A 25,509-nucleotide genomic window follows, 5' to 3' on the forward strand; every position below is an offset into this window, starting at 1 on the left:
CTAGATGGCCTTCAGAGGTCCCTTCCAACTCTAAGGATTTTATTATTGTATGATTATATGAAAGCTGCAAGTGGAATAAAGTGATAACTTGTGGTCTCTGGTCTTCGGTTCTTGTAGGGAGACTCCCTGTTGTGGCCTGCTTGCAGTTCTACTTGTACAAAGAAAGGAAATGGGAGGGATTCAGCTTGAGCACAAGTGATAGGCAATGAAAGGGGAAGGTATTTTGAAGAACGTGTAGAAAAAAAAAAGCACACATGAATATCCAATAGAAAAGACGACATAATTGAGTAATGCGAGGAAATTAAAGGCATAGGCATTTTTTTTCTTCATGTACTTTGACCATTTCTAGTTTGGGGCCAGGGGGGAGGAGGAAGGGAATCAATAATGACACTGCCTTTACAGACTCTATAGAAAAAGCTGTAGCCCAAATCTTTTCATTCTAATCGCAGAACTGGAGCACAGACCTCATAGTACCTTAAGATCCTGTGTCCCTCAGCCTGAAGTAGTTTCTCCTGCTGCTGCTACAAAATGTAATAGTTGCTACTAATGTTGTTCAACAAGAAGATTGAGGTATTTAAAAGCTGATTTCTGAAAGGTTGAACCTTTCATTTTTGGAGACAAAATATCCAGATACCAGACTAGTTTTGAAAGTGGACAGTGTATGTTTATTTGGCTTTTGTGTTTTAACAACAGATCATGTGTGTAAATGTCAGCATGACATTTTTATTTCTGGCCTGCACGAGGAAGATGATTTAGTCAGGTCAGCTACTAGAGAACGAGCTGTTCAACAAGGCGCTTAGTCATCCTTGGGAGAACTCTAGAGTTAAGTGCTTACTACTGAAAGGGGCTGAGGAATTTTTTGTGTTAGCTTTTTATCCTGAATTCCTGGAAGAAAGACTATCTGGGTGTCTATCAACATGGGATGCTGCATGGTGAGACAAATATGGCAAGGACACGAATGAAAGTAGAGGGGTACGTGATTACAGTACTTCCATTAATTAACTCCAGTGATGTGGAGAACTTTTCAGAGCGTCTGAGAGTTCTAGCAAAGAGAGTTTTTTTATATACAGGTACAATAAGAGCTTACTTAAAAATCGCGTCACGGCAACCAATAATAAAACTGAACTGTGGTGCCTTTGCAGGAGATGTTGGATTCATTGAGTGGTAGTCTGTAGGTATTCCTGAAGTCTCCTTGAAACATGTGGCAGATAGAGGAAAATTCAGAGCTGCCTTTATTATAAATGAAATGTTATTAAGCTGTGATTGGCACCTATATCATACTGTAAAGATGGTTGAAAAGCGTGCTGATACTCATTTTGTTCAGTTTATTGTCACACAGTATGGGACATAAATGAGACCTAATAGAGTAGTAATTGGATTTGCAGTACATATATGGCAGAATAGGATTCGTGATACTGCTGCTCTGTGTGTAATAGAGAGCAAACGCAAAAATTAAATCTCTTGTAATAAAGAACTGGCTACAAATGGATTCCTTGAGTATATCCTAGCTCTTTGGATAAATAAATACATTTGAAGCTGGTGAAATTAGTTCTCTAGCCTTTGCCAAAATGTTTCAGACAGCCTCATTGACTCCAGGGTCCAACTGGAAGTTATTTTAAGTAAACCTTATGGTTTGTTCATTGTAGAATAATAAGTGAAGTAAATTATATTATTGACAAATATAGCTGAAAACAAAGTCTGGTATCCCAAGTTATTCTGTAGCGTCAGAAAACGTGGTAGGTTACTGATTTGAACTTGCTCCAAATTGGTAATATCCCATATTGCTGACTTGGAAAAGGATCTCTGCATGTGCCCCTAGATGTGGCTTTGAGATTGACTAAACTGAGGAGATGAGGGCTGCATGTAACTTGTCTGTGCTGGCACTGATGTCAGCTAAGAATGTCTGGATTTGTAAAGCGCAAACAGTATTTCTGCATTACCCTTTTCTTCTTTTCTGTTATTATTTTTTATTTAGCTGAACTCTAGAATTTAGAAAATGATGACAAAAGTAACTTCATATTTTCAAACTTCTGAAAATCTTGGGACTGTGCTCAGGGGAGAAAAAAAACCATAACTGATCTTCATGTTTGAGTCATGATGTAATGAGCACATCCTGAAAAGTGTATTCCTAAACATCATAGAATCATAGAATGACCTGGGTTGAAAAGGACAACAGTGATCATCTGGTTCCAACCCCCTGCTATGTGCAGGGTCGCCAACCACCAGACCAGGCTGCCCAGAGCCACATCCAGCCTGGCCTTGAATGCCTCCAGGGATGGGGCATCCACAGCCTCCTTGGGCAACCTGTGCCAGTGAGTCACCACGCTCTGTGTGGAAAAACTTCCTCCTAACACCTAACCTAAACCTCCCTGTCTCAGTTTAAAACCATTCTCCCGTGTCCTGTCACTGTCCACCCTTGTAAACAGCTGTTCCCCTCCTGTATATACTCTCCCTTCAAATATTGGAAGGCCACAATGAGGTCTCCTCAGAGCCTTCTCTTTTCCAAGCTAAATAAGCCCAGTTCCTTCAACATTTCTTCGCAGGAGAGGCTGTTCGTAATGAATGCTTCCCTTTCTCCTGAGTTTGATATTATGTTGGTAGCAGAAGCACTTGGTTTATGATAGTCTTACCTCTACAAGCATTCACAGCGGTGTCCAGACTGATCTGGATTAGAAACTGTCTGAATCAGTCTGGTGTTTCTCAGTATTATTCATTCAATTTATTTAAAAGTTTATTTATCTATCTGTAATTGAGATGAAGGTTCCTAGTTAGAATTTAGTTAGTTAAGATTCATATTCCTCAGGCCATTTGATACCTTCATTTTTTAGGTAGTTTAGTAGCCAGTCTCTTTTGCAGTTTCATTTGAAAACCAGATAAATTTGTACTTATGTATGTTTTCAGGAACAGTTGTTTTAGTATGCCTATATAAAGGCTGGGGGATGAATTACAGCTATCGTGACAAAATTCCGAGCGTCAGTATTTAAGCAGAGGAGGAATACTGTTATTATTTTTGTTATGTAGACTTGAGATAAATTTAGTTTGTGCTTTCAGGAAGTTTATGTTCATAGTAGTCATAGCACATGCAGTCTTGTAATAGCAGAACTCTCAGTTGTGCTGCCTACCAGTAGCTTTCTAGAAGCCTGTGGAAGATATTTGCAGTTGTTTGTAACTGTGTTTTCTATTACCAATCTTAATTTGTATTCTGATGTATACAGTCTGAATATGAACTACGTGAAGAGTTTTGGAAACAATAAATATAGGAGTATTTATGGAGGATCTAGAACTAAGTAGAAGTCTTTGAATTATTTCTTATACCTCATATTTCTAAGAAGCGAACTTGGGAGCTGTTACCTTGAGGGACAGATGTGGACAATGTAATTGGTGTTGAACTTTTGCCAGATGTCTGGCTGTTCTTTTTTCCCTTCCCTTGTGTCCAGATAAATGTCATATGTTTGGGTTTTTGTTCCCTTGCTCTGATTTCAAGTGTGAAGCTGCTTATGTAGCTAATCTGCACTTACAAGTATTCCCACTTCTAACCCTAGTAGGACTCTCTTTTGGGGTGTTCAGACAAGAATGACATAATTGGGTTTCTGTCCTGATACTGTATTTAGATAGCTTTGGAGATGTCATTAATTTGACAGCTGCCATAGGAAATCTTGTTTTTTTGGCTATTGTTGCAAGGCCTGCAATATTTCCATTGCATTTTCAATTGTGGCCTTTTTCACTGAACCGACTGGATTAAAGGAAGTAGAATGAGACGCCATCAGATGTGTGCAAGATGTGAAAGGGAGAAAATCAGCGCTGAAAACATCAGAAGCTGAGTTGTTGCCAAATTCTATTTGGGCATTATGAGATCTTGGAATATCTAATTATCCTTCAAATGGCAACAAAAGCAATGTCTGTAACTATGGCTGCTGCATGCTTTGATAAAAGCTGTGCGAAAGTTTCTGCTCTTGCTGTTCACCTAAAGTTTCTTGGTCAGTTCAGGCAACACCTGGAGGATGGTAGAAAGCCAAAACTAAAACATCCTCCAGGATGTTTAATAGCAGGGAAGTGCTGAGGCCAGGCTTTCTAAATTGAAAGAGGATAGATTTAGATTGTATATTAATGAATTCTTCATGTTGACAGTGGTGAGGCCCCAGCACAGGCTATCCAGAGAAGCTGTGGTGCCCCATCCCTGGAGACATACAAAGGCCAGGTTGGATGGGGACCTGGGCAACCTGAGCTGGTGGGGGGCAGCACTGGACTGGGTGGCCTTTGAAGCCCCTTCCAACCCAAACCATTCAGTGATTCTATTAGCATAATGCACTGAGCTGCCACTGGGTTGTTTGGGAGCTGTCAAAGAAGTTTCTGACATTGTTTTCTGTGAAGATGTTAGTCAGAATTTGCTCTGTTTGTTCCCTATGTCTGCCTGGCAGTGCCAAACACAAACATTGACCTTGCTGTATTTGAATTAACATCACCTTGTCTGCATGTTGTTAGTGGCACCACTTCCAAAGGTAGATAGTGCTGTTACAGCCAGACAAGAGGCTGTTTAATACACACATATGAAAATAGGAAAGCTTGTCTTTGGATTAATAAAGAACAAATCATTTATCAGAACAAGAGCTCAAATAAGGGTTACAGTTTAACTTTGAATTGCTAAGCATGCCTTGTTTTGTTCTACCATGATAGTGACTAGAAGACTCTCAGCTCTTGTTACAGTCCCAGAGCAAATCTTATCTGTTTGCCTAGATGTGAGATTTATTTGCATAGTTGAAATGTGTTCTTAGCCAAGAGTGGTAACTGGGAATCTCTGCTTCATGTTGCTCTGTTAATCTGCCTGTAACTAAGTGTTGCACCCTCTGTGGTAGCTAATTTATTGGAACCTATGGTTTTTCACTTCTCCAATTGGCATCCGTGAATGCCTTTTTCCAGTGGAGGCGGGCATTTTTCCTTAGATGTGCAGATCACTACATTGCTCTAATGACTGTATTGACATGCAGTTTGTAGGCATCTTCTGCAGACTTGAAACCCCCCAAGTATTGAATTAAAAGCTCTGACTTAGAGACGCCTGGAAGAATTGGTATGATTCAGTTGTTCGTATATGTATTTTGACACATAGAATGTTGCATGGCAAATATGTAACAGGAGAAATAGATCTGTTGGGGAGCTGTTTGGACTGATCAGTTATTAATAGCTGTGCTCTTCCTGAACAATTCGAAACTAATTTTACTTCACAGAAAAGACCATGCAGTTTTCACAAACAATAAATTGAAATAAAAATATAAATCACAGGCTGAAGCTCCCATGGAGCAAATTGTTACACAGCATGTTTAAAATGCTACTTTCTGGATTCTTAAGTGTTGAAGGAAGTTAGATAACTAAGATATTTCTTTCTGTGTGAGCTACAGATCTGATTTTGAAGGTCTGCTAGTGAGGAAAGAAAAACAATTACCTCATATTCAGAATGTGGCCTGAGAAGGTGTAAGGTTTGAAGTCTGATCCTTTCCTTCCTCAAAGATACTACGATACAGAGTTCAAGAACATCCTTAGGTGTGGTTAGGTTTCTGCTTACTTATCTGCAATTATAACTGATGATTCAGGTCTTTAGTGTACCTTTGGAAGTGTTCATGAGATGCCTATAGAGCTGCCCTAAGCATTAATCAAGACCTCTATTGTTTTTTCTGTGTGGTCTTTTGGGATGTGTGTGCGTGTGTATATGTAGTCAGAATGCAGATTCTTAAATAAGAAAAATTAAAACGGTTCTGAGCTCCTATTTCATATTATAAATATAAAAGATAGTGGAATGGAGATTAAATGAAGTTTGATTGCTCTTCCTTTCAGAGATTGCTTTTGAATGGGAATGCTGAGCAAAATGAGTACTGCTTTAGTGGCATAGTACCTTTGTAAAATGAAGGGGGTGTACAACAGAGAAGGACTGGACATGGCTAACATTTATTTTAATGCTTTGCTATGCATCAAAGGCAGGTGAGCGTGGTTTATTATTTTGAGGCTGGAATGTTAGATGCCTTCTTAGAGCATTCGTTGCCTATCTGGGATGATGTTTCCTGTCCTTACATTCATGATTTCCCCATCTCTACTTCAGTGTTTGTTTTACCTGAAAGTCTGCGGTATCAGATTTGAATGGTGTCAATATCATTGTGTTAAGATAGAAATTCCTGCTTAAGGTGGGAATTTAAATGCTTTGCATATTACTGTGAGTTCAGTTAGTAATTTATTAGCAATGTTATTTAATATCTTAAACTATTGAGGGAATCTTTTAGCTGAGAAAATGTAAAAAATGTACAAATTCTCTTTAACAAAAGAATGCGATTCTATATAATATATGTTGTAGACATAGCAGGCGCAGTCATTAATAGATGGATGCAACAGTCCTCATTGTTTTCTGCCAAATTAAAAACATTTTACTCATGCATGTTTTGCAAGGTGGTTAAAATACAAAGGATACATTAGCACTTCGGATACACTTTAGGTTTCTTTTTGTTTCAAGCAAACTCAGGCAGGCATTGAGCTTCTGAGTGCTTTCTGCTGCTGCATGGCACTGGGTTGTGCTTGCCCAATTGTCTGTACAGTTAAAATATTTTGAGCGGAGCATATTTTGATGTAACTTCATTTGAAATATCTGCCTAATGGAGAAGTCTTAATGGAATACTTTAATAGCCGAAAGTGGTTACCTGCAATTGCTCTAGTGTATTTCAGTCAATTACAAAGGAAGGCAATATTTAATGTCGAAGCGGAGCTAGATGGTGTAATGAACTGGCAGATTGCCAGTATGATCTTCTCTGCAGGAGAATTTGTATTAATGTGGTGCTTTTCATTTGTTCTCCAGAAGGTCACCAGCAATACGTCAATTGTTGGATTTTATCATAGTTATCAGAGTCACTTGAATGACTTATCGCTTGAGTTAAAATTCCCAGCCTGTGCGGTGCAGGTTTATGGTCAGGTCTTTTTTGTGTATTAGCATATTAAGTATCAAAGAGATTATTTTAGCTATTTCATGTCAGAATTTAAATAGGAGGTGGTTGGATATTGGGAAGGGAGCCTGAGAGAATTGTCATTGCACATAGTCATTGTAAGGCTGAATTTGGATTTCAGTCATGGGGATAAAGAAATTGGGGCACATCACAGCTATTAATGAAAAGGAAGATGGTTAATAACTTTGGAGGTTACTTTTCAGATAATCATTATAGGAGCACTAATTTATTGTTAGAGTTGTAATCTTTTAAGATTACACAGTTAAATTTAAGGTGCACATTTTATTAGATGCTCATGATCCTTGTCTTTAGGTGCTTGTTTGGAAGCACCATGTTCAGACCCATTTTTGACAACTCAGAAGTGCTTTTCACTGTGAGACTTGACTAGTTTTTGCTTGGGAGATTTTGGTCTAGCAAACCAATGCAATTGAAACACAGGTTTATCTTTCTGCCTTGCATGTTTGTAATCACTTGTTCACCTAAATCCTATATGCTGTGTTTCTTATTCCTTACTGTCATCTTCCATGCCTTTGTTCTGGACCTCATGGTAATTGTAGGTTGTAAAGATGATCATGACTTGTAAGAGGCCTTGGTATTCTGCATGTCTAAGCACTGAGAAACGTGAAGTCGTCTGGTATTATAAAATCACAGACTGGTTGAAGCTGGCATGGTCCTGGAGCAGAATGCTTAGGGCTATGGTCAAGCAGCTTCTGGAGATCTCCAAGGAGGAGTCTGCACAACCTCACTGAGCGGCCTGCTATTCATGCATGTTTTGCAGCAACAGAAGAAGCTGATAGTGGAAGTTGTTTTTTGGAGTATTCCATGCCAGTACTCCGTTGCTCACAGAACACAGAAGTGCTCACTGGAACCTCTTGTGTTCCAACTTGTTCCCATCATCTCCTGTCCTGGCACTGGGCACCACTGAAAGGAGCCTCACTCTGTCCTCTGTGCACCTTCCCTTCAGGTATTTATAGACACTAATGATATTTCCCTGAGCCTCCCCTTCCCTAGGCTGAAAAGTTCCAGCTTTCCAAGCCTCTCCTCTTATGAGGGATACTCCAATCCCTTTATCATCTTGATGGCTCTCTCCTCTATGTAACCAAGTCTCTACTGGTGGTTCCAGGACTGAACACGTTGCTCCAGGTGTGGCCCGGACTTGAGTTATGGTTATAACACCAAAATGTATTGAGGCATGAATGATGGCTTGGGTGCTGTGCTACTGCTAGACAGCCATGACAGTGGCTGCCTGCCTGAGTTGGAGCCCTTTGGAAATTGTAGACTCATTTCCAGAGTTTCCTCAATGTGCAGCAGTTTATCTTGTGGGTAGGCAGTGAGTATCACCCAGTGACTATTTGCCCATGTATTTTTTAAGCCTCTTGGAGGTTACAGGAAATGATTTTGTATTCTCAAAGCCTAAATATTCATGACCCACCCTGGCTTTCTCATCAGATATGGCCTTCTGGAGTTTGGCTGTTAGAACACCATGGCAGAAAACCCCACTCATAATGCAAAGCCTGTGTTTCAGATGCATGCCATCTCAAACTGTAACCACTGTTTCCATTCAGCGTGTGTGAGAGGGAAGATCTCAAACTTGCCTAACTGAAGTACTGTTTCAAGGAATGTATTTGATGCATAAGTGAATTCTTTGTGGTCCAGGTTTCCATCCTGAGTTTGAGTCACTTGGCAAGTTGCAGTGTTGCCAGTGAAGCGTTTGGCGGGGGAGGCGTGATGGAAATAGATTCGTACTTGTTGGGAAATGATTGTTAATGAAAGTCAGAGCATAAATATTTTCTGGCTGTTGAGTAGCAAAATGAAGACTTCTACCAGGAGAAAAGCAGAATTAGAGGTCAAAATGCAAAAGTACTGAGCCCAGAGATAGACTTGTGTGCATCTTGTGCTGCTGTGTCTATGCATCTCAGCTTTATTTCAGGCAAAGTATTGGTAGGAGTGAGGTTTTCATATGTGTTTTCCTCCTTTGACTCTTCACTCTTTGTTTGTTTGGAGATGGTTATTATATATGTTAATTGGCCTTTCTTTCTGTACAAAATAGAGTTATATTGAAATACTTTCATGATTCATTTTTAAAATACATTTAGATACAATTTGGACTTCTACTTTCCCCAGCTGTACTTTCTCTCCAGTTAACTGATAAATACAGGGTTTGTTTTTCAGGTATTGATGATTAACAGTCCTGTATTTCTGCTCACTTTCCAAGGCAAGTTCTAAACCCCGATGCACATTTGTGAAGTTGGGAGCAGTCACTTGGAGTATTGAGTTTTTCTTTAAAGAACAGTTTGGTTTGATGGGCATGATATTGATGGGTTGATGGTTGAACTAGATCATCTTAAAGTCTTTTTTAAGCTTAATGATTCTGTGACTGAAATCATTCAGCTGTCAGGAAAAGAGATCTACCTTGCCTTAGGATTTTTAATGTTGCTTCATTATTGTGTCTTTTCCTTTTACGTTGTATTGTGAGATCTGTCCTGTAATTTAGAACGTGGAGCAGTTCTCATGGAGAATAATGGTTTGTGGAGACTAGGAATGCAGTTGCTGGGCAGGAGAATTGATTTGGCAAAATGTAGTTGTCTATCTATTGAAAACTCGATGATATAAAGAGCCTGGCTGTGGTGTACTGGGTGTTTTGGCTTCTACTTAAGCACAAATGAAGGGATGGCAGGTGGCAGGTCATTCTCCTGTTGCATCAGCTCTCTGCCATTACTGATGTATTTTCATTCATGCAATGAACAATACTTCATGATAATTTGGCCTCTTGCGTTTTGTTTTATCCCCGTTCTTGTGTGTCAGGAGCAGCATCTTACTTACCTTGAAACTTCAGGGTAGCTGGGGAGTAGGAACTACTCAGTGTTTATCAGTCTAGGGGTTCATCAGCTCATTTTTTCTCCTTATATACAGTGGAAGTCCAAACCTTGCTTTCGAATGTCTTTGGAACATATTTGCAATACTTTCTTCACTTCATTTTACATCTCTTTTGAAATACTACTTTTATGGCTAGTAACACTTAACACAGCAGGTTGGATTGGAGGAGCCTGCTGAAGGTTGGAGCAGGACTAAGGTCAGACCTGGTATCCCATTGGGGTGATCTCTGAGACACTCTCAGGCAGAAGGTCCCCTTATTTCTTGGAAGACATGTTGCTGTGCCCAGCCAACCTTGTGGGGAACCCTTCTTCATGTCCAGACAGAACCTCCCTAATGAGAGTTCTCCTTGCCAGCTTCAGAGTTCACTCTGACTTGTGTTGGAGGGCCCTGAACCACACATCATAGGACAATACCTTGCTAATACCCAATGGGTGTAAATTATCTGTCCCTCAGACGGCTGCCTGGGTTTTTGCTCCCATGCTCAGTTCTCTGTGTGTGATTGTGTCTTCTCATAGGAAAATGCGAGTTAAACTTGCTAGTGTGAAAATGAAGGGAGCAATAATTGTAGCATTTCAAATGCAATTATTAGAACTGTTGAATTTTTGATTGGGTTTCTTTGCTAATTTTTCTTTGTATTGTGATGGCTGGGCTTGTTTCCTGGGTAGTTTGGATGTTCTGAAGTACACTGATATGTATCCATCCAGAAAATATATAAATATGATTTAATTTATACTGAATAGATGGATCAAGCTGAAGTCATTCTGCCTCCTCTTCATAGTCTGTTAAGAAGATTTAATAGAATGAAAACCAAATTGTCTACAGATCTAACTTTGCTGCTAAAACTAAATTGTTTTGTTTGTTATTTCAGATAGCTGTGTACATAACTTTGTTGGAGAGTCCTGCCTTTCACTGCCTGGATCCTTTTAACAGTGTGCCAAAGGTGAGTGATTCAGGCCTTGTTTTTATATCTAAAGATAAGGAGTTGACTGGGTATATTGCTTGGCTGTGCTTTCATGTGGTGCGATGCCTGTAATTTTCTTTAAACTGCTGGATCATTCATTAAATAGCAGATCTTTTTCTTTATGTGATCCAAGGTGAACCAGTTTTAGCTCTTGCTTGAAAAAGAAAAAAAGATAGGATCAAGTTATTAAGTGCTAGCTACTGCTATAGCTGTTTTTTTGGCTCCTACCTTCTGTTTGCTACCGACTCCTTTGGCTTAGGACACTTATCCTATAGAAGATATAAATGAAATGTATTGGTATGGAAGGTAGTAATTCATAGCCTTTGGTTTATCAGTCTCAGTGTTATTCTTTGATTTCTAAAAACTAAGTTACAATTTATTAATTAGTGAAATGAAAGAAGGTTTGTATGCTTGTGGCAATTGGTTCTTTGTTTTATTTATTAATTTTTTTGGAAGAGTAGATCAGAATTGCATTCAGTACATATAGAATAACTTCCTGGGCTGTCTCCGAAGATTGAATTAACATTATGAAGCTGATGGTTTCTATTTGGTGGCAGATCTGCCCATGTAGTTAGTATGTGTGCCCTGCTGTGTTTTCTTTCACTAACTTTGTAATGAGATTTCATTTCATTTAACTGTTTTAAAAAAGTAAATAAATAAGGGAAAAAGGCAGAACATTGAATGAACTTTCAGCATTGTACTGGCTACAGCACAGACAAGGGAACTTTACCATACAAATTTACTAATTCTTATTCAGGTTCTCTGTTTACAAATTAAAATAAGAATACCTTCTTCAGAATGAAGTTATGATGGCTAATTACTGACATTTCATAGTCCTTAGATGGAACGCAATGCATAAAATCCTCATGTGTCTTGATTTTGCTGTGAGTTCTGTTAAATGGTTGTTCAGTGAAGTGTTACCAGACATTAAACAAATTAAAGTCAATGAAATAGAGATTAATCAGTTAGAATTACGAGTGCAGTCCAGTCTTAAATTTATCACCTATGTTATTGGAAATGTATTTGGATGTGATTGGGTTTCCTTCAAGGTAATAGAAAAGAGAATTCTGAAATTCTTTGAGATAGGTTGACTTTTGCGCTATGTTTTCAGCTTAATTTATATCTATCCACTACATTCAAAGATGCTTTTATAACTCTGGCCTTCCCAACAGATCAGAATGTGTAGCCTTGAACATTCTGTAATTATTTTTGAACAACAGTGAGAAATCATCTGTAATAAATTTTAAGGGCAGACTGGTTGGTTTGATGGTTGGTTTTTTTTTTTGGGCGTTTAGGAAGCATGTAGGTAGCAGATAACATAGAAAAATAAATAATTAAAAGCTCTTGAAATGGCCATTGATGCATCTAGAAGACAAATATGCAATCCCCAAAACAACGATGATTCTTCAAACTAGGAACTTAATCATAGTATAATGATTATAACTTTTCTATGGAAGTTTCTGCTCAAAATTCAGATTATTAACTATCTTGTATTTGTTTTAAATGTGTAATGTAACACTACTGTCTTTTTCTTGGCCTCTCTCATCGTAGCTTTCACTTAACTTTTCTATTAAAAAAATTATTAAAACAAAAGCCTCATCACTTTGCTTATAGAGAGAGGAATTTGGGGTCTGGGCTTTAGAGTGCTTTGAATTCAAGCTATTTCTGAGTCAAAAATCTTTTTTCATCTACCATTTAAAATGAAAACTTAAAAAAAATAATAAAAAAAAATTAAACCAAAAAACAGTGGGAGCACCCAAATGAGCATTTTTATTGCAGCTGAAGGTTTTATATAATTCCCAAACAGACAATAGCTTCCTAAGTGGAAGAGAAGAGCGGCCTTTTCTGTCCTGGGACATCTCAGTTGCTTCCTCCACCCTTTTAAGTGTAGGTATTGAGAATACTTGCTCTGTCCAGTCAGGCAACACTTGATTTCAGTAAGAAAATTAAATCTCATTTCTTTATTAGTATTTCATATTTGTCCTTTGTATGCACATACATACCATTGTGCGTGTTTCTGATGGACTGTATTGAGTTTGGTAAAATTGATTCTGTAGAGCATGGAGCATTTTCATGCCTTTCCAAAAAGGAAATTAATGCATATGTATAGATTCAATAAAGGCTGTACTTGAAATGCTTCACTGAATCAGAACGTAGTAAATATTTTTGCTCTTAGTAAAGCAGATGCAGTTGTTAAATATTCACAAATTACATTGAAAATATTCTTTGTATCTCACCAAACTGCAGGTAATGTTGGGCTCTTACAGGATATGGTTGAATCTTAGAACTGTGGCATAACTTGTATGTGTTAAACGGTCATCTTTTATCTAACTGCACATTAACTGGTTTCGGTTGTTTGTTTCTCTTTCTTTATTTTTCAAGAAGAGCGAACAGTACAGAAAGGCATCTTGTTAAAACTTCCTGTCATTTCTGCAGTTACATTAGCATGAAGCTAGAGTATATAACATTCTGTCAATTTGTTGCAGTCATTCAGTTGCTGCAGACTTGAAGCTATCCTAAAAGCACTTAACTATCATAAAATGTGACATTGTATTTAATGTTATTCTGTGATTTTGAAATTGTTACTCCTTCTCTTGCAGTTTCTTTGTAAAAAATTGCACTGTGTATTTCACAACAAAATGCTTTGAAAAGTGGTCGTGCTATTAATACATACCTTCTAGTGGTAATGCTTAGATAATTTGTTTTGGGAAATATTCTTTACTAGTATAATTTTGGGGGGGAACAAGCTTACTTTCTTATGTCTTCCTGGAATGTGCTATTTGGGTATGCAGGAATACGTCTGTATGGAGAAGGTAGATAGTCTGAAGAAATTAGAGGTAAGCAGATGCAGCTCAGTTATCACAGTCTTTTTGTGCTCAGTAGATTTGCCAAACTGAGATCAGATGTCAGTGGTTACAGTATTAGAACATTGCATAGAGAGCCTTGTCTGCAGAGGTATTCAGACAGCTGCTGTGCAAGTGCATGTATGTTGCAAGCTAGGGGACTCACTGGTAGCTTCTGAAAGAGCACTCCTCATTTAAAGAGGTAAAAGCGCACTGATTTCAACCTGATGCAACTGTCTGCAATGGTGTATGAAAGTACTTGGTGTTTTTTGTCGCTCAGCATGTTTGCGGTTGTTAATGGATTTTTTGAGAAGCTGAAAACCGGGGAGAATTGTTCCTATTCTTCAAGTACCATATGAGGTGGTTTCATGGGAAGTTTTTGTTCTGATAGTAATTAGATGAATGAAAAGTAGGGACTGAGCAGATTTCTACATTCCTTTCCTCAAAAAGAATAATCATGTATTTATATCAATTATCATAGGTGTGTAAAGTGTTGATTTTAAGCTTTTGAGTATAGCTTTTAATGTTTCTTAAAATATTGATGGAAGTTCAGTAGAGCTATCAATTTTATAGAACGCTGCCAATTATCTTGTGCAGGTGATACAATACTTTCTAGTTGTATCACTATTTAGTGTTCACCCCAAAGGCTGCTGGGTGACCTCATTGCAGCCTTTCAGTACCTGAAGGGAACCTAAATCCAGGAGGGGAGTAAACTCTTCGAAAGGGCTGATAACACCAGGACAAGGGGAAATGGATTTAAGTTGAAAGAGGGCAGATTTAGGTTGGATGTTGGGGGGAAGTTCTTTACTAGGAGAGTGGTGAGGTCCTGGATCAGGCTGCCCAGGGAAGTTGTGGATGCCCCGTCCTTAGAGGTGTTCAAGGCCAGGTTGGACGGGGCCCTGGGCAACCTGATCTAGTAAATGTGTATGTTTGGTGGCCCTGCCAGGCAGGGGGGTTGGAACTACATGATCCTTGAGGTCCCTTCCAACCTGGGTCATTCTGTGATTCTGTGATTTCTAAATGCTGGTCATGAATATTAGAGAAGAATGCTTTCCCTTCTGCTCTCATATCCACATAACCAGTAATATACCTCCCAAATATTTTTATGATGATATGGTGCACAATTGATTTTCACCAAATTAAATATTTTTTTCAGCTTTTTCAGATTTTGACTAATTTGTTTCTTGTTGTAATCAAATTGTAATTCTTTACATGAAAACATAAGCATGCTTTTCTTTACTAATAATATCAAAACTGATTATGAATCATTTGTCTAACTTTTCGCCCCCTTATTTCCTGACTCCTTCAGGTTCAACTTAGATTTGGTCTGTAGGTAGCAGCAGTACCCATTACAGCCCACAGACATTTGTGGCTCACTGTGATCCACGTGATTTCTGTACCACAGAGAACAGCACCCAGCTTTCCTCAATATGTGTACGTTCAGCTCAGTGAAAACAGAAAGATGACAGCATCTTCCCTGGTGGAAGCTGTTTTGTGGTTTGCTGTTCTGTATGGACTTCAGCTGTGTTTTTATCCAACGTGTCAGTTTTCTGAGCCAAAAAAGGGCTTTGCCTACTGAAAAGGATCTAGTGTATTTCTTAACTTGTGAGTATAGCTATGAATTTAAACTATGTGTTCTTAATATGTATACACATAAATAAGCTAAGGTTAAGCTTATGCCTCTTTGTTTATTAACCAATAACAAAATTCTCAGTGACCACACCTTTTGATCGGTGCTGAATGGAATGCCATTGAACTAGTTCAACTCATATTTCCTGGGTTACTAAATGAACATATTCCTGCATTAAGCTGCTTTCAGTTAGAGGAGTGGAATACATGCTGCTTTTCAGAGGGACTGCTGATGTGGTTTAGAATATGATCTCGAGAATCCTTTGACAGTAGTTCATGTGGTTAATCTGTGGTAATGGAAAAATAGCCTGATATGCTGCAAACCTTTGTTAGGTAAGTGTTGCATATGGAGGTATGTATGCCGGAGAGTCAGCTGGAGAGCTTGGGATGCGTGGATTTTAAGCAACCCCTGTGCCAGCACATTGTGCAGTGTGATAAGGCTGTATCAGCACAAGGGCCGTTTAGTAATCCACTGCCCTCCTGGAGGAGGAAATAGATTAGCCAGGCAACCAAGGCTGACTTTACTAAGTGCTACGTACCCTAATAGCTCTGTCCTGCCCCAGGAAGGAGCTGCTGTTATCTTCTGCTTGCAAACTTTTCCTGGAGATGCCCTCCTGTCAGCTTTCTGAGGGATGCCGGGCTTGTTTCACAGTTCTGTACTTCGAGGGCTTGTCTTAGGGCTTTACAGAAGGAGGAGTGCAGGCCAGAGTTGGCATCAGTCCTGGTTATAAAATCAGCTGTGGAATTGTTTCTCTATTTCATAATTGCTGGAAGACAATTCTTCTGTTTTGGAGGTTCTGAGGGAATTCTAAGTGATTCAGTGTTTGTGTTATGATCAGGGTGCAAGTTAATAGAATACAACTGAAACTGTAATGCCCATGTTTTCAGTAGTGCTCTTAACATATTCCTTATAAAAATACGTATCATTTGAATATTATATTAAATGTATACGTTACACTAAATGCATTATGATATTAAACTCTTCTTGCTAAATGGCTCCTTTTGATGAAGGATGAGATTGTATTTGCAATCCGTGATCTTTTGTGTGTTGAAGAGGCGTTCTTGGTAACTGCCAAAACTGGTCGATTTTACAAAACAAAATGTTTAAAAATCACTGTCATAAATTTGCTAAGGAATTCTGTTTCTGATAACTTTCTTAGTTAATCTGGGATTACAACTACTATTGGCACTGTGGTGACAAAGCCTGAATTGTGCTAAGCCGAGAGGACTGAGGAAAATGAGTTTGTCCTGTCGTGTATTTTAAGCCTGTAGTAATACGAGGCATAGGATTCCACACATAGAGAAGTAAACCTTTTAAATTTGTTTTTTCTCTCCCTGACCTTAAGTTTGTGAGTCTATTTTTGACATCATAGCTCCTTACAGTCTCTTGGATTTTACATTCTTCTCCTTTGTGCTCTTTCTCTCCACACTCTTTTGTTTCAGGGATCCCCTACAGCTCTCATTTTATCCTTCCTTTACTTGGAGGCTGTTTTCTCAGTCAGCTGTTCTTAATTGTTCCCCATAATAAAGCCTATGTTCAACTACCTGTTCTCCTACCCTTTTCTTTTCCCCTCATGTCTTTTACTTTGTCCTGCTCTTACTTTTGGACACAACAGCTGCATGCTTGGTCCTCCCAGCAGGCCTGCTGCTGCTGTCTTTATGACTAGCGCTTTTTTTTTTTTTCCATCCTGGGCTGAGTCTTCGCATTTCTTCTTAACACATCTTTCCCTCTTGCCATTTGTTGCACATCTTTCCACTCAAAATAATAATAACAATAAAAAAAAATTACCTGTTGCCTGGTGGAAAATACTGGCATCTTACCTGATGTGTTCCTATATGCAAGCTGAGCATTTTCTGCTGGTGCCCATGGCTGCAGGAAGCAATGTCAGAGAGATCCTTCACCTGAAGCAACTGGTAGCTGGGGGATCTGTGTTTTCCCAAGAGGTTAATTTGGAATTCTCTACCTTGCACCATAATCATTAATTCTATTGTCTGACGTTGCTTAGAACGTCCCCTGATGAGCTGGGTTGTTTCATACCATTTGTTCTCAAGTTAGCAGGTACCATCCCAAAAAATGCTGCTGAGGTGTGGGTTAGACTGCCTTTAAATTTGATTCCTGTAATTTGTCTTTCAGGATTAAACAGGTAGAGCAAGTATTGGATTTCATCTCCCTGAAGACTTTTGAACAGCATTTAATACCAGCTCTGAATTTAGATAAGATTTGGAAAGATCTGTTCCATCATGGCTGGAGGGGGTACTGTGTTATAATGATAAAGATGGGGCATGTTGTAGGGTACAGCATATATCTTGAAACAGAAAGTTGTGTAAAATTTACTCGGATGTTTTCACTAGAATAAGTATTTTGTTAATACATGTGCGTATATATGTATTATATACATATTTATGTAAATTACATAAATAATAACTTAATTATAAATTATATATATATATCTTTTTTTAAACACCTTTGTAAGCAAGGTTTTGACAGTAGTGCTCTTTAGACCTTGGACCTTACCATCAGTGGAATAATAGCAGCTTATGTTCCCGAATGCTGATTTATACTCCAGGCACTCTTTGGATACACAGTTATTCTGAGATACCTTCTGAAACTTAGGGAAATCTCCAGAGCTGTAAGTTATACCCTTCTCCTATGTATTACTTTCACCACATGGCCAAAATGGCAGGGGAGGTCACATACATGTGGTGGGCTTATGTCTGCTTATGTGAGGAACAGCTGCTGCTATTCTTAGAGCAGGGGGGGAAAAGTGGAAGCAGTGCTATCAGTGACTTGCTGCAACCTGCTGTTGGGCTGTGGTTTAGGAGAAGCAGAGGAAATGATGGCATGAAGCAGGCTTCAGATCACAGGTTCTGGCCTGTGAGTGCTGGCTGGGCATCTCTGCCTTCTGAGTCTTGGGGCTTATTCTGTCCTTAAAAAATAAGACTAAAGCTTGTAGCTAAGCTTCCGAATTTCAGACCTGTGTGATTTTGTTTGTGTTCTTATTTAATTGTGATTCAAGTACAGATGCTAATTCCCACAGTCTCTCTTCGTGTTTGGGAATTATTTGGCTCTACTATTTCTCTTTCACTCTTGTTGTTGCATTTTAATGTTATCTAGTGGGAAGAAAGAAGAAAATGTGTCCATGAGTGAGGATAGAACATCCCATCAGTGTGAAAGTACATAACATTTTTAGATGAAAGGGAATGTGCTGTAGCAGCCAAAGCCAAATGTTTAATTTAGAACTGATTTGCTTATTGTGGACAGATTTTGTTCAGAAAAGTGGGCTGTGGAGAAATTCCTGGCATTAGATAAAACAATAGAAGGAGATTTAGGGAAGAGGTCACTTTTGTTGAAGCACTGTTGTTGAGAGTAGTCTACTTTCTGTTAGGTTTGGGTAACAGTTTCTATGGGAAAAGTCAGATTTACTTTCAGAAGCGCACTTTCTGGAGCAGCAGCTCAAGTGCAGTGGAAAATCATGTAAGGGCTAACAGCCATGCAATGACTTCCTACCTTACCCTTATCTGGGTAAGCGGCGTTAGAGCAGCTGAACTGCAAGGTAAGAGTTCAGAATAAAGTGCATCTCCTGAGTGTGCTTATGGAAATCCGTGTTCTGTGGAGTGTGTTTTAGCAGAAACACTTAGAAATTAGAAAAAATAAAATCCTTGTTGTTCTCTGTCCTGTTCTGGGGACGGTGTTTCTTTCTGGTGTTAGACACGTACCCTTCCCCTTAGGGGAATTAACAGAGACTTTCTGCCGTAGTCGTGCGGTAGAGCATTCACAAGTACTACTGTTTTTTTCTGAAAGGCACTCACTCAAGCTGGAGAAAGATACGTAAGAAATATTGTGTTAAAAGAAATGAATGCTGCCAACATTCCAGTCCAAGAGCACAGTCTTCACTTAAATGTAAATGATTTTGAATTGAAGATCTTTAGGATAGATTGGCTTGAGGCCTGTTTCACTGGGAAAGGTGAAGCTTTAGAGGGTTTCATCTGCATTTGTGTTTTGGGGATGTTAAGAGTAGATCTCAGTTTGACTCTGAGAAGTTTGTTAGATTAAAGGGGAATAGACGATTTTAGGGGGAGATTTGGGTGACCCTTTCTTACCTTGGCTTCTGCTTTTTAAATTGTGTAGCATCAGTGCAGCAGTCATTGATTTCACCAGTATGTGACTTGTGAGGCTGTTACATATCAATAGAAGATGCTGGAAAACGTCTTCATTTTGAATTGCTCCTCCTCTAGGTATTACATCCTATCAGAAAATGAAAAAGGTGGCTTTGAGTGACCATCTCTGGTGCGATTTTTCATCAGGGGGATGCATCCATTTCAATAGGAATAAATCTAACTCAATTGAACACTGCATCTTTCAAGCTGCTGCTTTGATTACACACACAAGCACAGAGGCAAGAATGAATATATCTTATGTCTGGTGGTTATTTTTACCCGTAGCATTCAAAGACATCACTTCTGGAAAGTGGTTTTCTGCTGAAGAAACTCTCTCCTAGATTTTGTCTAGTTGTTAGGGTTACCCTGAATTCAGCTTAACTTCTGCATGACATTTTGTCCTAAGAGATTTTTAAATAGAGAAGCATTGGTTCCCCCTCGCCTCTTATGCACATTCTTCTTTCAGGGTAGAATATAAATAATGCTCCTTGTGACCTAGTAAATAATAATCTGTAAGTGTAAGAATGTATTTGGTATTTGAAATAACAGCAAATTGGAAAGATTATGGGAACAGAATCCGAATGGGGCTTTTAAGTGCATAGGTCTCTGTGAACTAGAAAGTTAAAGCAGTTTTTAATGTATGTATTTTGCAGAATTTCCTACTGTCACGCAGTAAATTAAATTTGTAATGTGATGGATAAATTGCTGAAAAGTGTCAAGTGAACGTTGCCTAGAAATAAACAGTGCCCTCTTTTATTTTTCTTTTCCTTGAACAGCCCTGATTGGTGGGGATAAATGCATTTTTGGGCATGAAAAAGCATCTCTTCCTCTTTGTAGTTTAAAAAATATATATAACAAAGAATATATGATTTTTCTGTTGGGGAACAGAAGGTCAACAGTTCAATTTTATTTTCAGCACTTTATAGACAGTTTAAAGTGAAATCCCTGGAAAAGTAGGTAGCAGTGTTTCAAGGGATTAGCTGTAAAGTGCAGCAATCTACCGTGATTCTGAGCTTTGTCCTTCTTTGTAAGATCAAGGTTACACTTCTTACATTTGAAGACTGTTCTTTGCTTATACAGTGCGTAAATGAACCAGCACTTCTAATGAAATATAATTCAGACACACTGCTGAATGTTTGAGCTGGGGAAAGAGAAGATACTATGAAAACAGATTATGCAAACACTTTCTGAATCCTTCATGAAATTCAAGAAGGCCTCCTTTATAAAATTTCATGATGCTCACTATGCCACGAATGGCTGACTTTTAGTTTCAAGGCAAGAAGGATGACTAAAGTGAATGTGAGATTGTCAATGAATGAGTAGCAGTAGGCTTGCTTTGTTATTACGCAGAGCATGTTTCATCCATCTATCATATAGATAATGTTGCCTTGATGTCAACTTCGGGTGTTTGTTTCTCTGTGTGTGTTGGACTCTGGTCACTCTGCTTGAGCCTGTTGGTCAGTGTAAAGTCTGGTCTGATGGAAAGAAAGGGGAGTCTCTCTGTATTTTCTGTCCTTTAGACAGTTGCCAGTATTATTTGTTAATCCTTGCCCTGATTTCCAAATGCATTAAAAACACAAGTAAATACAAATTTTAAAAACTTTAAAAAAGGGGAGAAATACAAAAATTCCAAGCTGAAATATATTTGTTTTTTCATGTTTGGTCTGGGTTTTCTTGTTTTAAATCCCTGACGGTTGTCCATGGGCAATTTCTTAATAGTAATCCCATGCATAGGAGAACACTTCAGACCAGCTTTTATTATAAACCCTTTGCACTTTCTGTTCCAGCTTAGCTAAGACCTGTAAGAATGCTTTCTCCATAACTTTTATTATTTTATTTTAAGCTGAAGTAAATTATAAGGCTCTGAACTACTGCTGCTAAATTTTAACATGCATTAATGTAACATCAACTTGTTCCTGCAGAATATCAGCTTTTTATCCTTTGAAATTATAAATTTAAATCATCTGTCAGAAGCTAAAAATGAACACTGCCTTCTTGATAATAGGCATGCTGTTCCAGAAAGGGTATAGAAATATCTTTCTTTTTAGGTAAAACATCAAAAGATTTTTTAAAAACTTTACTCATCTGTTTAAGGAGGTTCTTATGTAAATAAGAAAGACGGTGTGTTTGTAAGCGTATCACATTGGTTATGCATTGCATCTTGAAATGCCTCAGACCAGGACATTTTGGGTTGTAACAGTACCGCTAATTAGAGAAGAAAAAAATACGAAATTAGTGAAGATGGTATGAAGGTTACAGCGTGAAACTGAGTGAACATCATGTACAATTAGGGCATTATTGCATATAATAATATGAGGCTAGAATTCAAGCGTGTGTTCATTGTTGCTGCAGCAGCCTGTCTTGTAAGGTTACGGAGGATTATTTCACCATTAGAGAGGATGTCTAGCTTTAATCTACTGCTTTTTCAAATAAATGGTAGCCACATTATTCTTATCTAATAACACATTCTGGAGACTTATTGTTGTAGAAGTACTGCTTCCTTTTCTTGTCGACATCAATTTCTGACACCATGTTCCTCAAACTGCAAAGCAGAGTTAGTTTGAGAAGTGGGCAGCCATGAGGTGACTGCGGCCTACAAGGCAAGGCATGAATGAGTGAGTGAACCCCATCAGTATCCACTGTGCTCTCCATTGGCCTTTCAGCCAACCCAGTAGACATTGAGTAATGTCTTGGTGCTTGCGTGGGGACCTGGAGGGCTGGAACCCAGCACAGTGGTGGCTGAATCCATCAGAGGTATTGTTAGGGCCGTGTGCTTACATGATGCATGCTTTGACATTAGAACTGCTCTCTTTCCTAAATAGTGATCTCACATATTAAGAGATGACTTAAATCCATTCCCACTAACTTCATTCGAGCAGGTTAATTTATGAGATAGCCTTCATGGAAATGTCAGGTGGGGTGCTTTTCACAAATTCATTTTTATGCAGGTTTTTATTTGAATGTATGTTAGTGAGCTGTTCGTTTTGAGTGGTTTGGGCTTTTTTTTTTTAATGGTAAAAAGGCTGTATTGACTCATTGGCAGGAAGGAACATTTTTGTATGTTTTTAGTTTGTATTCTTCTTCAGTCCTTTGCACATATTTTTTTTTACAAAGACTCCTAAGCCACTTATAAGACAAAAAACAAGCTTAACTTTTGTGCTCTATTGAAGCTAAGCAGAAATTCGTTACCACCAAACTAGTCTTGAGGTTTCCTGTTTGTAGTTTGGAACTCAAGATGCAAGACACTACAGCGTAGCTGCAGTTGTAGTAGAGATTGAAATACCAGATATATTATAGAGCAGGGATAATCAAACAAAAGTTAAAAGCTGTTAAAAGCATCTGTTTGGAGAAACAGAAAAACAGAACCTCACAGTGTTGTGTCATTAAACATTAGAAGATGATGAAAAAGTGTTTGAGATGTGTGGGGGCAAGCTTCTTGATAGCATCAACATAGTGTTACATAGCTGGTGTGGTTTTAAGCTGCTGGTTGATTAAGATGGACCCTTCACTGGTTTTGAAGTTGCATAACTTACTCCTGTTTTAGTAAGAAGTGTCATTGAGGAAGAAAGAAAAAGTACACATCATGCCTTCAGAGTTGACCTTTTAATGTGCTCAGGCCAAAGAATCTCAAATGTAATTAACCAGTCCACCAGGTTGTATCGCTCTCCCTCAAATATTTATCTGTAATTACTCTGTTTGTTTTCGAAGTGACTCAAGAGGAAACTGAGTGCTATTGTACTTGAGAGCAAATGCATTGGAACAGGCTAGAAGGATCCCTGTTCTCTGCTGAACTATCCTGGGGGCTGATCCTTGGATCTGCCACTCAGCTGGTGGTTAATTCATTCCTCTTGGATGTGGACTTTGATTTAGGTCTGTGCATCTACCAAGAGCTGAAATTAAATATATATACATATATGTATGTATATATGTATATATAAGTAGTTTATATCATCATGCCTATCCTCTTGGAAACCCTTTGTTTCCAAGGGGGGGAGGGGAGGAGGAGAGAGGGGGAGCATGGAGAGTTCTTTGTCTCTCCTTTATTTTTCTAGAGTTAGAGCTAGGCTGACTGCTTAGCAGTGTTACCAAGGACATTCCACTTACACTTTCAGATTAGTGGCACAGCTGTAATTCTCCAAAACTTCCTCATAGCACCAAATTTTGCTCAGAGTTAATACTGAAAATTGTAAAAGCTTTGTGGGCAATTCTGCTGCTGTCTTACGGTGCGTTTGGAGATTAAGTGTTTAATTATACTCATTATTTTTACTACACTACTTAATGACAGAACAGAAAATAGTTGTCACTGTAAGATAATCCCGTAGTGTAGAAAAAGATATTGAATGTTTTTTTTTCTTACAGGAAACTTAATTTTGTATTTCATACATATTCTACTGGTAATGTTTAATTTATGCCAGACACACTTTAATAGTGTTTTATAGCTCTTATTAGCTTCTTTTGATACTTCAGTTTGCGTTTCCTGACTTGTACTTGTCTCTATCATGTTTTTTCTTTAAAAAAAGAAAAAAAGAAAAATCATAGAAGAATCAGAGGGAGGAGGAAATGCAGCAATTCTCTAGTGCTCTATGCTGCTTTTTTTTGTTTTAATTTTAAACAGGATATCCTTTTAACCATGTACTGCTTCTTTCGTAAGTGCAAAGTTGTGAGAGTAGTGTAGGAAATGTGATAAAACATTCTTCTCTCATAGTTAATAACTTATTTACATTTCTGTTCACACTTATTCCTCACAGTTTCCATGCGTCACTGTTTTCAGCTTTTGAAAACTGACCTCCTTAATATTAATGTCAGCTTCTATTGTTTGTGAATACCTACAATTTGCGCACTAAATTCGATATGGAACGTTGTGATTACTCACTTCTAGCTCAGTAGTCACTGCATCCTAATGAGAAGTCATTTTGAAGTATTCTGCGTTAATTGCCACACTTGGTATTAAAAGTCAGCAATCCTACGATGTCCAAATATGTGTTTTAGTTCTAATACCAGTACAGTGTACAGTGTTGAGTGTGTGTGTGAATATACATATCTTCTATTCTCAGTGTGAAGCCCCCTTAAATTTTGGATGTATTTTGTTCTCATATACTGTATGTTCAGATAGTTTTCTAGGAGCACAATACCTCGTTCCCAGTGAGATGTGTGTGCATATGTATGCATGTGAGAGATATATGCACGTATATGAGGTTATTTATGTACTTATATTTACTATAGGTATTATTATTTGCGGTAATATGATACTAATTTCATTAAGTACAAAGATCCATAAGCATTCAGAAGTCTTCTATTTCTCAGTCACTGATTTAAAAACATTGAAAAAGATCTTTGGAGGGAAGGCTTGGCTTGAACACTCTCCCTTTGATAAATAGAATGCATCCATCAGTTTTAAATCTCCAGTTGTGTCTGTTGTTCAATGCTCACTGTCAGTTCTTGAATTTAAAGCTTAACATTGAAGGCTGCTGAGCTGAGTTCTATCCGGGTGTCAGAACTGAATCTTTATCATGATTTCTGTTCTATTCTGTTGCAGGTTTTTCTATGTAGGTATCTGTTTGACACCTTAAAATTGCATAGCCAGACAATGAATCTTTGATCACTACAGTTATTTAGTTGCTACTTTCTTTAAAGGTAGAGATGGGAGGAGTATCCGTATTATAATTTTTGGTGTAGTGACCTCTTTCCAAATAAATGTGTCCCCTGAGATCGATTGACACATAATTTTGCCATATTACAGTGTTGAACTGCAGGAGTTAGAAAAGGTGACCTTTATGTGATCCACCATCATTTTTCTGAGCTCCAGCAAAGAGCTGTTGCAACAGAGCCTGGAAGGGCTTTTACCACTTTCAATAGGGCTGCTGTGTGCTATAAATTAAGCAAATTTGTTTATTCTTTTTAAAGAGATTTTCATTTCTACATGTTAAACCTATTCTTCCAAGTGCATTTAAAAATAATAGTAAAAACAATTAAAAATAGACAGCCACGCACAAACAGCAATTAAAACATCAGTAAGTGGAAAGAAGCCGTCAGACCTGGAGCAGAAGCCTGGCTAGAATAGTCT

At 38.3% G+C, this 25,509-nt stretch overlaps 1 protein-coding gene across 6 annotated transcripts in view; it reads left to right on the forward strand.

The window, feature by feature from the left end:
* NCK2 (NCK adaptor protein 2) overlaps positions 1-25,509 on the forward strand; it is a 76,589-nt gene that overhangs the window by 19,362 nt on the left and 31,718 nt on the right. For 5 of the 6 annotated variants that reach the window (XM_015849841.3, XM_085551883.1, XM_085551874.1 and 2 more), the window contains exon 2: positions 10,723-10,794. The gene's annotated coding sequence lies outside the window, so the exon portion shown is untranslated. Of the gene's footprint in view, positions 1-7,916; positions 7,942-10,722; positions 10,795-25,509 lie in introns of those variants that run through there. The other variant, XM_085551871.1, reaches the window with a different exon arrangement.

The sequence above is a fragment of the Coturnix japonica genome, chromosome 1 (genome assembly GCF_054131305.1).
Source record: "Coturnix japonica strain WE chromosome 1, WE-NBRP24, whole genome shotgun sequence".
Taxonomy (NCBI): Eukaryota; Metazoa; Chordata; class Aves; order Galliformes; family Phasianidae; genus Coturnix; species Coturnix japonica.